A 17290-nucleotide genomic window follows, 5' to 3' on the forward strand; every position below is an offset into this window, starting at 1 on the left:
AAATAAAATTTTTGCATAGACCTTCCGTTAGGAGGGTCATAAATAATAAATTTCATTAAAATCGGGGTGGATTTATTTTAACATTACAGTAAAGTAGTTACAAATCTTTACAATTAGTACTTTTTCGGCATTAAAAGTATTAATAACTTTTTGAATTATTTTCATATCGGCATTTTTGAAGGAAAAGTTTAAATTTTTTTTTAAATTTTTCATACAAGCTTGAAAGTTTAGCATTGACTAGTTAGTCATAAGTCTATGAAATTATATTAGTACATGGACTTGTCCATGAACTAGTCAATTGATCAGTATAAGAACTAATCAGCAGATAATCCCATGGACATTGTTGCCAATTTGACGTTTTTCCCGTCAAATCTGACGTATTTGAAATGGCAAATGCGTGAAAAAATGCGTTTTAGCGGTTAGCGGGAAATTTGGCGATTTTTAATCAGCATTTGGAGATTTTAAACGTTTTTTCACATATAAAATGGAATAACTACAAATGTCTATAGTCTAATCTTAATTCTAGTGTGTAGTATAGTGTATATTCTAGTATATAGTCTAGTATGTAGTCTAATATATAGTCTAGTCTAAAGTCTAGTTTATAGTCTAGTCTATAGTCTAGTCTATAGCCTAGTCTATAGGCTAGTCAAGTCCATAGTATAGTCTATAGTCTAGTCTATAATCTAGTCTATAGTCTTGTCTATAGTCTAGTCTATAGTCTAGTATATAGTCTAGTCTATAGTCTAGTCTATAGTCTAGTCTATAGTCTAGTCTATAGTCTAGTCTAGTCTAGTCTATAGTCTAGTCTAGTCTATAGTCTAGTCTATAGTCTAGTCTATAGTCTAGTCTATAGTCTAGTCTATAGTCTAGTCTATAGTCTAGTCTATAGTCTAGTCTATAGTCTAGTCTATAGTCTAGTCTATAGTCTAGTCTATAGTCTAGTCTATAGTCTAGTCTATAGTCTAGTCTATAGTCTAGTCTATAGTCTAGTCTATAGTCTAGTCTATAGTCTAGTCTATAGTCTAGTCTATAGTCTAGTCTATAGTCTAGTCTATAGTCTAGTCTATAGTCTAGTCTATAGTCTAGTCTATAGTCTAGTCTATAGTCTAGTCTATAGTCTAGTCTATAGTCTAGTCTATAGTCTAGTCTATAGTCTAGTCTATAGTCTAGTCTATAGTCTAGTCTATAGTCTAGTCTATAGTCTAGTCTATAGTCTAGTCTATAGTCTAGTCTATAGTCTAGTCTATAGTCTAGTCTATAGTCTAGTCTATAGTCTAGTCTATAGTCTAGTCTATAGTCTAGTCTCTATAGTCTATAGTCTAGTCTATAGTCTAGTCTATAGTCTAGTCTATAGTCTAGTCTATAGTCTACTATAGTCTAGTATATAGTCTAGTATATAGTCTAGTCACTAGGCTAGTCTATAGTATGGTCTTTAGTCTAGTTTATTGTAAAATCTAAAGTCTAATCTATAGTCTGGACTACTTTCAATAGTCGAAATTCAATAAGGGGATTCATGAAATACGTGGGCAAACTTGCACTTTTGTATTATTAAGAACAGAAAAATTTATTTTAAAATGATTAGTTCAAATAGGCGATCAAATGTATTAGTGTTGTGCAAGAAAATCCCATAAATTTGTGACAAATTCAATGTAAAATCCAAAATGCACAGATTTGCGAGAGGCTTTTGAATGTTTTTGATAAACATATTTTTTGGTAAACATCCAGTTTAAATTTGACGTTTCTAGCGGCTTTTGCAAAAACTTAAATCTGACGGTTTCTGGCGGTTTTTTTGACATGGTTAACGGGAAATGATGGAAAAATATTGGCAACACTGCCCATGGATCAATCTTTGGATTAGTCTCTTGAATAGTATACTTCCTATTCTATGGACTAGCCTATGGAATAGGTTATTAACTAGTTTATGGATTGACTATTGACTAAACTTTGGAGTAGTCCATTGAATCTACTATAGAATGGTCTAGTGTATGGATTAGCCTATGACCAGCCTACTGATTGGTCTAAGTTACTGTTTATGGACTAGTTTAGCGACTATTCTATTAACTTATCCAATGACTTTTCTAATGAATAGACTATCTATTGCTTAGTCCATTGTCTATTCAATGAAATAGCCAATTGATCAGTCTATAGTCTACTTAACTGACAAGCCTGTCGACCAGTCTTCAACAGTCTATTGACTTGTCTATGGATTAGTTTATTGCCTATTCCATTAACTGAATAGTTTATTGCCTATTCTATTAACTTATAACCTAGTCTATTAACTGGAGACTAGGTTAGTCTATGGACTAACCTAGTCTCCTGATTAGCCTCTGACTAATCTATTGCTTAGTCTGTAGCCATTTAATGAACTATTCAATTGATCAGTCTATGGTCTAGTTAACTGACAAGCCTGTGGACCAGTATATGGACTAGTCTCTTGATCAGTTTGTGGACTAGTCTCTTGGCCAGTCTATGAACTAGTCTATTGACCAGTCTGAGGTGTAGTCTGTGGACCAGTATATAGACTAGATTCTTCACCAGTCTATGAACTTGTCTCTTGACCAGCCTATGGACTTGTCTCTTAGTCTATTGACTTGCCTATTGACTAGACTGTAAACTGGTACATTAATAAGTATGAACCAGACTATTGACCAGTCTATAAACTATTCTATGGATTAGTCTATGAACCAGTCTATTGACTTGTTTATAGTTTTATTTCCAAATTTCCGAAGAAAGTGTAATTTACCAATTTAGGCTCTTTAGTGATGGAAATAGATAATTGAAAAAAATTTAATAAAAACTAAATTCTAATACATTTTTCTTTTTTCTTAACAACTGTAGATAGTCTTCAAGAAGCAAGTACCGAATGCTCCCTATGGAGCTGCACCCGGTGATCCAAACTTCCGTAAAGAAGTTTTTGGACAAGAAAATGGCCGACATGTTGAGGAATTAAATGGCTCTAAATTGGGTAAGTTCATAGTGATTTGCCATAGAAATTATACGTAAAATATTTAAGTAGAATTTAAGTTTTTCTTTCAAGTAGTAAAACAAAATAGTTTATTATATAAAATAAATCCCTTTATATAATGATTACATATGTATATTCATTTTTAAACATATAAATGCTCTCAATTTGTAAATTTAAACAAAAAAAAAAAATCAAACCGCAAATAAATGTCCTACATAAATGTATTGGTCGAAAACAAAAACTCCTGTTTGTAACAGGTTGGCGGGAACATCAAACAAGTAAGATGAAGCTTTTTAAACTTCTTAATTTAAAACTTCTTACTACTTTTTCTTAATCATATATAATTGACTAATTTATTTATTTTTTCGGTTTCAAATTGAGTTTAATTTTTATTCAATCATTTTTAAAAACTATGTCCTCTGTTAAAAGAAAATATTGAAAATATTTGAAAAAAAAAGGAAAAAAATTGAAGCTGCTTTTTTTAAATGTAATTTAATTATAAATTCAAACATTGTGTAAATATAATTATACATCCTTGTAGTTGTTTTAGATGTTGTTTTATTTTAATATTCAAACACTAGTAACCCTTTTAATTTTGTAATTTATTTATTATTATAATTTTTTTTTTTTTAATTTTCCAATTGATGTTGTAATGTAAATTTGTAAAACTTAAAAAAATGATTCCCTTATTAAACTATACCAAACAACAAATTAAAAACATAATAATTAATATGTTATGAAAAAAACAAAAATAACAAATCAACCAACTAAATAACAAATTTCTAGGAACTAATCTACCAAGATCATCCGGAGATCTAGTACCTCACCAGCCAACGGTGATGCGTGGCAGTGATTTATATAATGCCAGTTTATCGGCTCAAACTGCGGCTACGAATCTGTCCTCTTCGCAGAAACAACATCAATTGCAGCAACAACATCACGATCAGCAAAACAATTGACTTCGAAACTTTTGCATAAGGAAACCGATCAATTGATGGAAATTGAAAAGTTGCGCAAAAAATTGGAGGACACGGAAAAGGCTATGGCCAAATTGATTGCTGAAATGAATTCAGATCAATATGAAGCGAAGGTTAGAGATTTTTGGCAAAAGGTTTCTTCTTTCTTTTTTTTTTTTATTTGTTTTCATTTACATATTTGTTTTTATTATAATTTCCAATTTTTTTTTTCGTTCTGTTACATAATTATAGTTTTGTAAATATGACATTTAGATATAAACATACACACATACATAATTAGGACAAAAAACTAAAACAAACTAAACAAATTTAAAATTGTACATAATAACAAAGCTAGACAATAGGTCAGTTCATATACTAGTCAAAAGACTAGACCATAGTCATGTTAATAGACTAGTTAAAGGACTAGTCCATAGACTTGTCAATAGACTAGTCAATAATCCACTCCATAGACTGTCAATAAACTAGTAAAAGACTAGTCCATAGACTTGTCAATAAACTAGTCAAAAGACTAGTCCATAGACATGTCAATGGACTTGTCAATAGACTAATTAAAAGACTAGTCCATAGACTTGTCAATAGACTAATTAAAAGACTAGTCCATAGACTTGTCAAAAGACTAGTTAAAAGACTAGTCCATAGACTTGTCAAAAGACTAGTCCATAGACTTGTCAATAGACTAATTAAAAGACTAGTCCATAGACTTGTCAATAGACTAGTTAAAAGACTAGTCCATAGACTTGTCAAAAAGACTAGTCCATAGACTTGTCAATAGACTAGTTAAAAGACTAGTCCAGGGACTTGTCAATAGACTAGTCAAAGGACTAGTCCTTAAACTTGTCAATAGACTAGTCCATAGACTTGTCAATAGACTAGTCTATAGTCTACTTCATAGACTTGTCATAAAACTAGTCAAGAGACTAGTCCTTAGACTTGTCAATAGACTGGACAAAAGACTAGTCCATAGTCCGTAGACTTGTCAATAGACTAGTCCATAAACTTGTCAATAGACTAGTCCATAGACTTGTCAATAGACTAGGCAATAATCTAGTCCATAGACTTGTCAGTAAACTAGTCAAAAGTCTAGTCTATAGACTCGTCAAAGGACTGGTCAAAAGACTAGTCCATAGACTTGTCAATAAACTAGTCAATAGTCTAGTCCATAGACTTGCCAATAAACTTGTCAAAAGACTAGTTCATACACTTTTCAATAGACTGGTCAAATAGACTATTTCCTAAACTAGCCCGTAGGACAAGTCAATAGACTCGTAGACTCTTAAATGGTCCATAAACTAGTCCATTAACTAGTCAATAGACTGGTCCAGATTGATCAACCCATTATCGAATATATTACTTCATAGATTAATTAACTGACTAGTCCATAGACTAAGTCTAGATTCTAGAGGAAGTTAAGAAATGGAACCAGCAATTACGAAATTAGACATCTAAGATTTTGAAAACTAACGCCTGTAGAATAGACTTTGACCACAGTTTTTTTGAAAAAAATCTGGTATAAACTTTGGTAAAGGATCTGGAATAGAAAGCCCTCAAGTGAGGTATTTAATACCTAGGGTAAAATTTTTCGTCAAATCATGCAAATATCTATGTATGTTTTTTAATCAAACTGAGTAGCGCTTCGGGGTTTTAGATCCTTTACCAATAAAGATCATCAATCGATACATTTAATCCCTGACAATATTTAATAGAAATAGAAATTAGAATAGAAATTCATTTTCTCGGCAGTAATTCTGTTGCAAAAACAAGTCAAGGAACATGATTATCTGAAGACCCTTACTAACTTTCACTCAAATACTTTGTACACATCTTATTTTATATTTTTTTTGATTTATGTATAATTTTTGTAAAAAAAATATATTAAGTTTATTTATATATTTTTTATTTTTCTTAATTTTTAAGATGGTCGCAATTAATTTCTAAAACGTCAACAGTTACATCCTTAAACAAAACTCAAATATTTTACAATATCAATATCCAAACATCTTTATAAACTGAAAAATCAAATCAAAAATCATAATACTTAAGTATAGTAAATTTTTTCTTTAAAAATCTATTTAATTTTTTTTTTTTAATTGATCAGGAATGTTAAGTCCTAAATCCTTAAAAATGGCATGAAAATAATTCCATTTCGAGTAACTAACACATAATTCAATTAAATCCTTTAATTTTTTTGTAAAAGCTCTCGTAAGTGACAATCTTCTTTCTGTTGTAATGTGGCATGTTTTAAGGGAAAGATCATCATCAGGCATGGAAAATTGAACTTTTGAAATAGAACTGAACTCATAACGAAATGAGGACTGACTATAGACTAGACTGTAGACTAGACTATAGACTAGACTATAGACTAGACTATAGACTAGACTATAGACTAGACTATAGACTAGCTAGACTAGGACTATAGACTAGACTATAGACTAGACTATAGACTAGACTATAGACTAGGACTATAGACTAGACTATGACTAGACTATAGACTAGACTATAGACTAACTAAGAAGACTATAGGACTAGACCATAGACAGACTATAGACTAGACTATGACTAGACTCTAGACTCGACTATAGACTAGACTATAGACTAGACTATAGACTAGACTATAGACTAGACTATAGACTAGACTATAGACTAGACTATAGACTAGACTCTAGACTAGACTATAGACTAGACTATAGACTAGACTATAGACTAGACTATAGATAGACTATAGACTAGACTATAGACTAGGGACTATAGACTAGACTATAGACTAGACTATAGACTAGACTATTAGGACCTAGACTATAGACTGACTTAGACTAGACTATAGACCTAGACTAGAGACTAGACTATAGACTAGACTATAGACTAGACTATAGACAGACTATAGACTAGACTATAGACTAGACTATAGACTAGACTATAGACTAGACTATAGACTAGACTATAGACTAGACTATAGACTAGACTATTAGACTAGACTATAGACTAGACTATAGACTAGACTATAGACTAGACTATAGACTAGACTAGACTAGACTATAGACTAGTACTAAGACTAGACTATAGACTAGACTATAGACTAGACTATAGACTAGACTATAGACTAGACTATAGACTAGACTATAGACTAGACTATAGACTAGACTATAGACTAGACTATAGACTAGACTATAGACTAGACTATAGACTAACTAGACTATAGACTAGACTATAGACTAGACTATAGACTAGACTATAGACTAGACTATAGACTAGACTATAGACTAGACTATAGACTAGACTATAGACTAGACTATAGACTAGACTATAGACTAGACTATACTAGACTATAGACTAGACTATAGACTAGACTATAGACTAGACTATAGACTAGACTATAGACTAGACTATAGACTAGACTATAGACTAGACTATAGACTAGACTATAGACTAGACTGTAGACTAGACTATAGACTAGACTATAGACTAGACTATAGACTAGACTATAGACTAGACTATAGACTAGACTATAGACTAGACTATAGACTAGACTATAGACTAGACTATAGACTAGACTATAGACTAGACTATAGACTAGACTATAGACTAGACTATAGACCAGACTATAGACTAGACTATAGACTAGACTATAGACTAGACATAGACTAGACTATAGACTAGACTATAGACTAGACTATAGACTAGACTATAGACTAGACTATATAGACTAGACTATAGGACTAGACTAAGACTAGACTATAGACTAGACTATAGACTAGACTATAGACTAGACTATAGACTAGACTATAGACTAGACTATAGACTAGACTATAGACTAGACTATAGAACTAGACTATTAGACTAGACATAGACTAGAACTATAGACTAGACTATAGACTAGACTATAGACTAGACTATAGACTAGATATAGGACTAGCCTATAGACTAGGACTATAGACTAGACTATAGACTAGACTATAGACTAGACTATAGACTAGACTATAGACTAGACTATAGACTAGACTAAGACTAGACTATAGACTAGACTATAGACGAGACTATAGACTAGACTATAGACTAGACTATAGAACTAGACTATAGACTAGACTATAGACTAGACTATAGACTATAGACTAGGACTATAGACATACTATAGACTAGACTATAGACACTATACTATAGACTAGGACTATAGACTAGACATAGAATAGACTAGACTATAGACTAGACTATAGACTAGACTATAGACTAGACTATAGACTAGACTATAGACTAGACTATAGACTAGACTATAGACTAGACTATAGACTAGACTATAGACTAGACTATAGACTAGACTATAGACTAGACTATAGACTAGACTATAGACTAGACTATAGACTAGACTATAGACTAGACTATAGACTAGACTATAGACTAGACTATAGACTAGACTATAGACTAGACTATAGACTAGACTATAGACTAGACTATAGACTAGACTATAGACTAGACTATAGACTAGACTATAGACTAGACTATAGACTAGACTATAGACTAGACTATAGACTAGACTATAGACTAGACTATAGACTAGACTATAGACTAGACTATAGACTAGACTATAGACTAGACTATAGACTAGACTATAGACTAGACTATAGACTAGACTATAGACTAGACTATAGACTAGACCATAGACTAGACTATAGACTAGACTATAGACTAGACTATAGACTAGACTATAGACTAGACTATAGACTAGACTATAGACTAGACTATAGACTAGACTATAGACTAGACTATAGACTAGACTATAGACTAGACTATAGACTAGACTATAGACTAGACTATAGACTAGACTATAGACTAGACTATAGACTAGACTATAGACTAGACTATAGACTAGACTATAGACTAGACTATAGACTAGACCATAGACTAGACTATAGACTAGACTATAGACTAGACTATAGACTAGACCATAGACTAGACCATAGACTAGACCATAGACTAGACTATAGTCTAGTCTAGACTAGACTATAGACTAGATTATAGACTAGACTAGACTATAGACTAGACTAGACTAGACTATAGACTAGACTATAGACTAGACTATAGACTAGACTAGACTATAGACTAGACTATAGACTAGACTATAGACTAGACTATAGACTAGACTATAGACTAGACTATAGACTAGACTATAGACTAGACTATAGACTAGACTATAGACTAGACTATAGACTAGACTATAGACTAGACTATAGACTAGACTATAGACTAGACTATAGACTAGACTAGACTATAGAATAGACTAGACTACTAGACTAGACTAGACTAGACTATAGACTATACTAGACTAGACTATAGACTAGACTAGACTATAGACTATACTAGACTATAGACTAGACTATAGACTAGACTATAGACTAGACTATAGACTAGACTATAGACTAGACTATAGACTAGACTATAGACTAGACTATAGACTAGACTATAGACTAGACTATAGACTAGACTATAGACTAGACTATAGACTAGACTATAGACTAGACTATAGACTAGACTATAGACTAGACTATAGACTAGACTATAGACTAGACTATAGACTAGACTATAGACTAGACTATAGACTAGACTATAGACTAGACTATAGACTAGACTATAGACTAGACTATAGACTAGACTATAGACTAGACTATAGACTAGACTATAGACTAGACTATAGACTAGACTATAGACTAGACTATAGACTATAGACTATAGACTATAGACTAGACTATAGACTAGACTATAGACTAGACTATAGACTAGTTTATAGACTAGACTATAAACTAGACTATAGACTAGACTATAAACTAGACTATAGACTAGACTATAGACTAGACTATAGACTAGACTATAGACTAGACTATAGACTAGACTATAAACTAGACTATAGACTAGACTATAGACTAGACTATAGACTAGACTATAGACTAGACTATAGACTAGACTATAGACTAGACTATAGACTAGACTATAGACTAGACTATAGACTAGACTATAGACTCGACTATAGACTAGACTATAGACTAGACTAGACTATAGACTAGACTATAGACTCGACTATAGACTAGACTATAGACAAGACTATAGACTAGTCTATATACCAGACTATGGACTAGACTATAGACTAGATTATAGACTAGTCTATATACCAGACTATGGACTAGACTATAGACTAGATTATAGACTATCTATATACCAGACTATGGACTAGACTATAGACTAGATTATAGACTAGTCTATATACCAGACTATGGACTAGACTATAGAACTACTGCGTACCGAAAATGTTGTGCAGCTACCGCGGTATTCTTCGAACTCAAAAAGTACTGAATTTTCCATGGCTGATCATCACTTTATAAAACTCTCTTTTTGACTCTTAGTAAATTAGTAACTCTCAAGTAATTCTCTTCAGTGTGATAATAGTTTTTTCTTAAACTCTTTTTTTATGATAACTAACAGCAGCATTTCTTTTCTTTAATTAATTTCTTCTAAAGAAATTTCAATTTCAACTAAAAACTTTTATATTTGTTTATATAAGAGCAGAGCAGAAAAGGGGACATAATTTTAAAAATGATTTGTTTTTTGTACAAAAATTTATTTATTTATTTTTTTTTTCAATTGAAACATTTAATTCATGAAACAAACAATTGCATTATTTTTATTGCTTCATCATGTATTTAATTTATTTTTTGTTTATTTTTCTTCTTTTTTGTTGCAAAAAAGAAAAAGGAAAGTAATTTTATTTTTTTTTGTATTTTTTAAAATTATATTTTATATAAATATTTATTTTTTTCTTGTGTTTCTGTTATAAATTTATTTTTATAACAAATCAAACGTAGTTGTAACAGCGATACAAGGTTTAATAGATGCTGCTGATGAAGAATTAAAATTACGAGAGACTACGACAACCGATCCATCCAAGGTTAGAGATTAGATCCACCTTTTTTTTAACATCTACTACTAGCAAATCTTTTAACAATTTACTACAACAAACTAAACAAATACGATTTTGTTTGTATTTTTTATTACAAAATATCTACTTTTTAACTAAAATACTTTCGTACTAACTTCAATACTTGTAATATTGAAAATTGTTTACTTTGACCTTTAATTAGTTTATGGTGTTTTAAGTTTTGTGATCGTCTTTTTTAATTTATTTAATTAATTTCCTTTTTTAATTAATATTCAGTTAATAGTTTGAGCTTTTTCTTAATTTAGCATTTTGTTAAAACTTTTATTTAAAATTTTTATTAATTCATGAAAACTTCTGTAAATTTAGAAAAACTCCAACGAAAATTCGACCACTACGAATCAAAAGATCAACAACATCAAGAAAACATTTCCAATGGGCATGCAGACATTAATGAGACATCTGGTGATGTTAATAATGATGATAATAATACTAGAGTAGATGACCTAAAGGCAACGGATGATAAACGCAAAAAGAGAGAAGGCAGTACTGATCGTACAAGTATCGGTAAGTGTAATAGTTGAAAGGTTATTCCGTATTCGTGAAAGCTTTCATAATTGTAATTTACAAAATTTTCGTTTTCGATTTTTGTTTGAATTTAAAGAAATTATTGTCTAAATATTAATTACATATAAATTTTTAATTTATTTGACTCTTATTTTTAGTTAGTATTTTTATTATTTTTTGAATTTTTATTATATTAAACTTCTTAATTTACTTATTTTTATTTAAAGGTTCTTGGAATGGAAATAACCGCTAGTTGTGAGGGTGGCCATAAATGGTCTGGTCGTCCTCCAACTCCAGTGTTATTATCCCACCATGAACATGTAAGTTTTTGTGTCTATGGACTAGTCTATATAGTCAATATTTTCGACCAAAGCTTGTAACGTAATCAATGCTATAGTCCACGCTATTATTGTATTCAAGATAGTAATAGAGACTATAGATAATACTATATTCGAGACTCTATTCTAGACAGAACTAGAATTGAACTGAACTAGAATTCAACTAGAACTGAACTAGACTAGAACTGAACTAGACTGAACTAGAACGAACTGAACTAGACTGACTAGACTGAACTAGAACTGAACTAGAACTGAACTAGAACTGAACTAGAACTGAACTAGAACTGAACTAGAATAGAACTGAACTAGAACTGAACTAGAACTGAAAGAACTGAACTAGAACTGAACTAGAACTGAACTAGAACTGAACTAGAACTGAACTAGAACTGAACTAGAACTGAACTAGAACTGAACTAGAACTGAACTAGAACTGAACTAGAACTGAACTAGAACTGGACTAGAACTGAACTAGAACTGAACTAGAACTGAACTAGAACTGGACTAGAACTGAACTAGAACTGAACTAGAACTGAACTAGAACTGAACTAGAACTGAACTAGAACTGAACTAGAACTGAACTAGAACTGAACTAGAACTGAACTAGAACTGAACTAGAACTGAACTAGAACTGAACTAGAACTGAACTAGAACTGAACTAGAACTGAACTAGAACTGGACTAGAACTGAACTAGAACTGAACTAGAACTGAACTAGAACTGGACTAGAACTGAACTAGAACTGAACTAGAACTGAACTAGAACTGAACTAGAACTGAACTAGAACTGAACTAGAACTGAACTAGAACTGAACTAGAACTGAACTAGAACTGAACTAGAACTGAACTAGAACTGGACTAGAACTGAACTAGAACTGAACTAGAACTGAACTAGAACTGAACTAGAACTGAACTAGAACTGAACTGAACTAGAACTGAACTAGAACTGAACTAGAACTGAACTAGAACTGAACTAGAACTGAACTAGAACTGAACTAGAACTGGACTAGAACTGAACTAGAACTGAACTAGAACTGAACTAGAACTGGACTAGAACTGAACTAGAACTGAACTAGAACTGAACTAGAACTGAACTAGAACTGAACTAGAACTGAACTAGAACTGAACTAGAACTGAACTAGAACTGAACTAGAACTGAACTAGAACTGAACTAGAACTGGACTAGAACTGAACTAGAACTGAACTAGAACTGAACTAGAACTGAACTAGAACTGAACTAGAACTGAACTGAACTAGAACTGAACTAGAACTGAACTAGAACTGAACTAGAACTGAACTAGAACTGAACTAGAACTGAACTAGAACTGGACTAGAACTGAACTAGAACTGAACTAGAACTGAACTAGAACTGAACTAGAACTGAACTAGAACTGAACTGAACTAGAACTGAACTAGAACTGAACTAGAACTGAACTAGAACTGAACTGAACTAGAACTGAACTAGAACTGAACTAGAACTGAACTAGAACTGAACTAGAACTGAACTAGAACTGAACTAGAACTGAACTGAACTAGAACTGAACTAGAACTGAACTAGAACTGAACTAGAACTGAACTAGAACTGAACTAGAACTGAACTAGAACTGAACTAGAACTGAACTAGAACTGAACTAGAACTGAACTAGAACTGAACTAGAACTGAACTAGAACTGAACTAGAACTGAACTAGAACTGAACTAGAACTGAACTAGAACTGGACTAGAACTGAACTAGAACTGAACTAGAACTAAACTAGAACTGTGGACTAGTCTATAACTAGTCTATGATTAGTCTGGTCTATTGACTAATCGTTTGACTTATATATTGACTACTAATCCATTTTAAATATTTTAAAGCGTCCCAGATATTTAAGTATATCACTAATACTTCTACTCTTATTCAAGTAAATTCTAATTCAGATACAAGATTTTAATGGAAAATTTCTTTGAAATTTCAGTCCAAACATGATGAAGATGACGTAATGCCCGAACCTCAAGAAATCTATTTAGAAGGTTCTTTAGCACATGACTCACAAATTTTAGTAGCCGAATCTGAAACTAAACAGGAACAAGTTTATGATGCCGAACTTATGGATCTCCTGAAGAGCCAGCGGTAAGTTTTAGTTGTTAGTAAGAAGAAGAAAAAGAAAGCTAAAATTATAAATAATTTCTTTTTAAATTTCAGGTTATTCTAAGTAGTAAAATGACTTTGTCTCTTATCAATTTGGATAATATATTGGATAAGAAATCGCCAACAAAACAAACAGATATGGAAAGTCCTTTAGCCGATGATATAGAAATAATTGGACATGATGAACATTAAGAAAAATAAAAATACAGCCACGAACTAACGAACATAAAGAATTTATACAGTATGAAACAAAAAAATTAATAAAATTTTATAAAAAAAATATAAAAACGAAACCAAAAAATTTTTAAAAATAATAATATGACTGATTTGTTAAATTTATGTTTATTTAAAAACGAATTTGTTTAAAATATTATCCAACTTATTTGAATGACTTGCTAAATACTACTCAAACAGAAAAAAGAGCATAATTAAAAGGCCAAGAACAAAATCCAGTACTTCCGTTGTAAGGAACCGATAAAAATATTTACAAAAAAGAAAATTATGTTGAAAACCGTTGCCAAAACTTATTTGTTAAATTATTTTTATTAATTTATTTATTTTTGAAAATTAATTATTATAATAAAGCATTTTTTTCTTGTAGCTGTTAGTATTTAATTTTTATTTTTTGTTTTATTTTATTATAAAATATCACTTTGTATGCTCAAAATGTTATGCCAAAATCATTATTTTTATTATTATTATTATTTATTATAAAATTAAATGCCAAAACCTTAAAAAAATATAATTTTTAGTATTTAAAAAATAAACTCAAAATTTTATTCTAACTAAGTCCTTAATGTCCTTTTTGCAATACATTTATGTACTTTTACAATTTAAGAACATTTTATTTTTTATTCATTTTAAAGAAAACAGAAATAGTTTCAAAAACATATTTGTAATTTACTTATTATACTTACATAAATGGTGTGTTGTATCAATTTTAAATTTAAAAGAAAGAAAAATATTATTGCAAAAATGAAAATTAAAAATATACATTGTAAACTTGTGTGTAGCAAGAAAATTTATAAAAAAGTATAGATTTTAATAAAAGTAAAAGTAAAGTGTTTTTTAATGTCATCAGGAGGACCGAAAATTTGGTCCCTAATGAACTAGAACTGAACTAGTACTGAACTAGAATTGAACTACACTAGAACTGAACTAGAACTGAACTAGAACTGAACTAGAACTGAACTAGAACTGAACTAGAACTGAACTAGAACTGAACTAGAACTGAACTAGAACTGAACTAGAACTGAACTAGAACTGAACTAGAACTGAACTAGAACTGAACTAGAACTGAACTAGAACTGAACTAGAACTGAACTACACTAGAACTGAACTACACTAGAACTGAAGTACACTATAACTGAACTACACTAGAACTGAACTACACTAGAACTGAACTCACTAGAACTGAACTAGAACTGAACTAGAACTGAACTAGAACAGAACTAGAACTGAACTAGAACTGAAGTAGAACTGAACTAGAACTGAACTAGAACTGAACTAGAACTGAACTAGAACTGAACTAGAACTGAACTAGAACTGAACTAGAACTGAACTAGAACTGAACTAGAACTGAACTAGAACTGAACTAGAACTGAACTAGAACTGAACTAGAACTGAACTAGAACTGAACTAGAGCTGAACTAGAACTGAACTAGAACTGAACTAGAACTGAACTAGAACTTAACTAGAACTGAACTAGAACTGAACTAGAACTGAACTAGAACTGAACTAGAACTGAACTAGAACTGAACTAGAACTGAACTAGAACTGAACTAGAACTGAACTAGAACTGAACTAGAACTGAACTAGAACTAAACTAGAACTGAACTAGAACTGAACTAGAACTGAACTAGAACTGAACTAGAACTGAACTAGAACTGAACTAGAACTGAACTAGAACTGAACTAGAACTGAACTAGAACTGAACTAAAACTGAACTAGAACTGAACTAGAACTGAACTAGAACTGAACTAAAACTGAACTAGAACTGAACTAGACTGAACTAGAACTGAACGAGAACTGAACTAGAACTGAACTAGAACTGAACTAGAACTGAACTAGAACTGAACTAGAACTGAACTGATCTAGAACTGAACTAGAACTGAACTAGAACTGAACTAGAACTGAACTAGAACTGAACTAAAACTGAACTAGAACTGAACTAAACTGAACTAGAACTGACCTAGAACTGAACTAGAACTGAACTAGAACTGAATTAGAACTGAATTAGAACTGAACTAGAGCTGAACTAGAACTGAACTAGAACTGAACTAGAACTGAACTAGAACTGAACTAGAACTGAACTAGAACTGAACTAGATCTGAACTAGATCTGAACTAGAACTGAACTAGAACTGAACTAGAACTGAACTAGAACTGAACTAGAACTGAACCAGAACTGAACTAGAACAGAACTAGAACAGAACTAGAACAGAACTAGAACAGAACTAGAACAGAACTAGAACAGAACTAGAACAGAACTAGAACAGAACTAGAACAGAACTAGAACAGAACTAGAACAGAACTAGAACGGAACTAGAACAGAACTAGAACAGAACTAGAACAGAACTAGAACAGAACTAGAACAGAACTAGAACAGAACTAGAACAGAACTAGAACAGAACTAGAACAGAACTAGAACAGAACTAGAACAGAACTAGAACAGAACTAGAACAGAACTAGAACAGAACTAGAACAGAACCAGAACAGAACTAGAACAGAGCTAGAACAGAACAGAACTAGAAAGAACTAGAACTGAAATTAAAAGTTTTTAATGAGTACTAAGTGCATTTCCCAGCCATTTGAAAAAATTGTCTTTTTTTATAAAAACAAACAAAATATTGTTTTTTTCACTGTTAGATACATTTTTAAAATAAATTCCTTATTGCAATTAAATTTTCATATAATAGCCATGAAATATTTCACCACACACTCTGTTTGCAACAAACTTTTATACTAGAAAATAAATCTTATTTTGTGCACCCTGTTATATGTCTTGACATCTAAGCATTTCTCAAACACCCTGTTGGCAGAGACTTGCGTCGATTCGGCTTAATCCGACTTAGCCTAGCCGCCGAACAAAATGTCAAAGCCGCCGCCGACGAAGTGCAGTTGATGTCAATTCTGCCGACTGCGAAAAGAAATTCTGCTAGAATTTTCGCGCCAAACTGTTTTCTGCGTTTTTGCAAAAAAGTTTGTTGTTGTGTGTGTGCAAAAATCTAAAATGACAGAAATGATATTCTTTAAATAAAAAATTTTTTTACTAACAATTGAAATTAATAAGATTGTATGCTATACTACTATACCGAGGGTCATTGTGCAAAGAAACAGCAAGTGTTGTTGGGTTTAATTTAGTTAAATTGTTAATAACTATGATGAAAATGTTTTTCCA

At 31.4% G+C, this 17290-nt stretch overlaps 1 non-coding gene and 1 pseudogene across 1 annotated transcript in view; both read left to right on the plus strand.

Moving 5' to 3' along the window:
* The window catches only part of LOC119611171, a 122-nt gene extending 85 nt beyond the window's left edge, over nt 1–37 (plus strand). Inside the window, exon 1 of the small nuclear RNA XR_005232046.1 lies at nt 1–37. This exon is cut by the window's left edge and continues 85 nt beyond it. This is a non-coding gene — a small nuclear RNA (U5 spliceosomal RNA).
* The window catches only part of LOC119611168, a 21614-nt pseudogene extending 7493 nt beyond the window's left edge, over nt 1–14121 (plus strand).
* Nucleotides 14122–17290: the final 3169 nt, after the last annotated feature.

Source organism: Lucilia sericata, unplaced genomic scaffold (assembly GCF_015586225.1).
Source record: "Lucilia sericata isolate MDLA Ls3-8-SP2 unplaced genomic scaffold, ASM1558622v1 Contig001383F_arrow, whole genome shotgun sequence".
NCBI lineage: Eukaryota > Metazoa > Arthropoda > Insecta > Diptera > Calliphoridae > Lucilia > Lucilia sericata.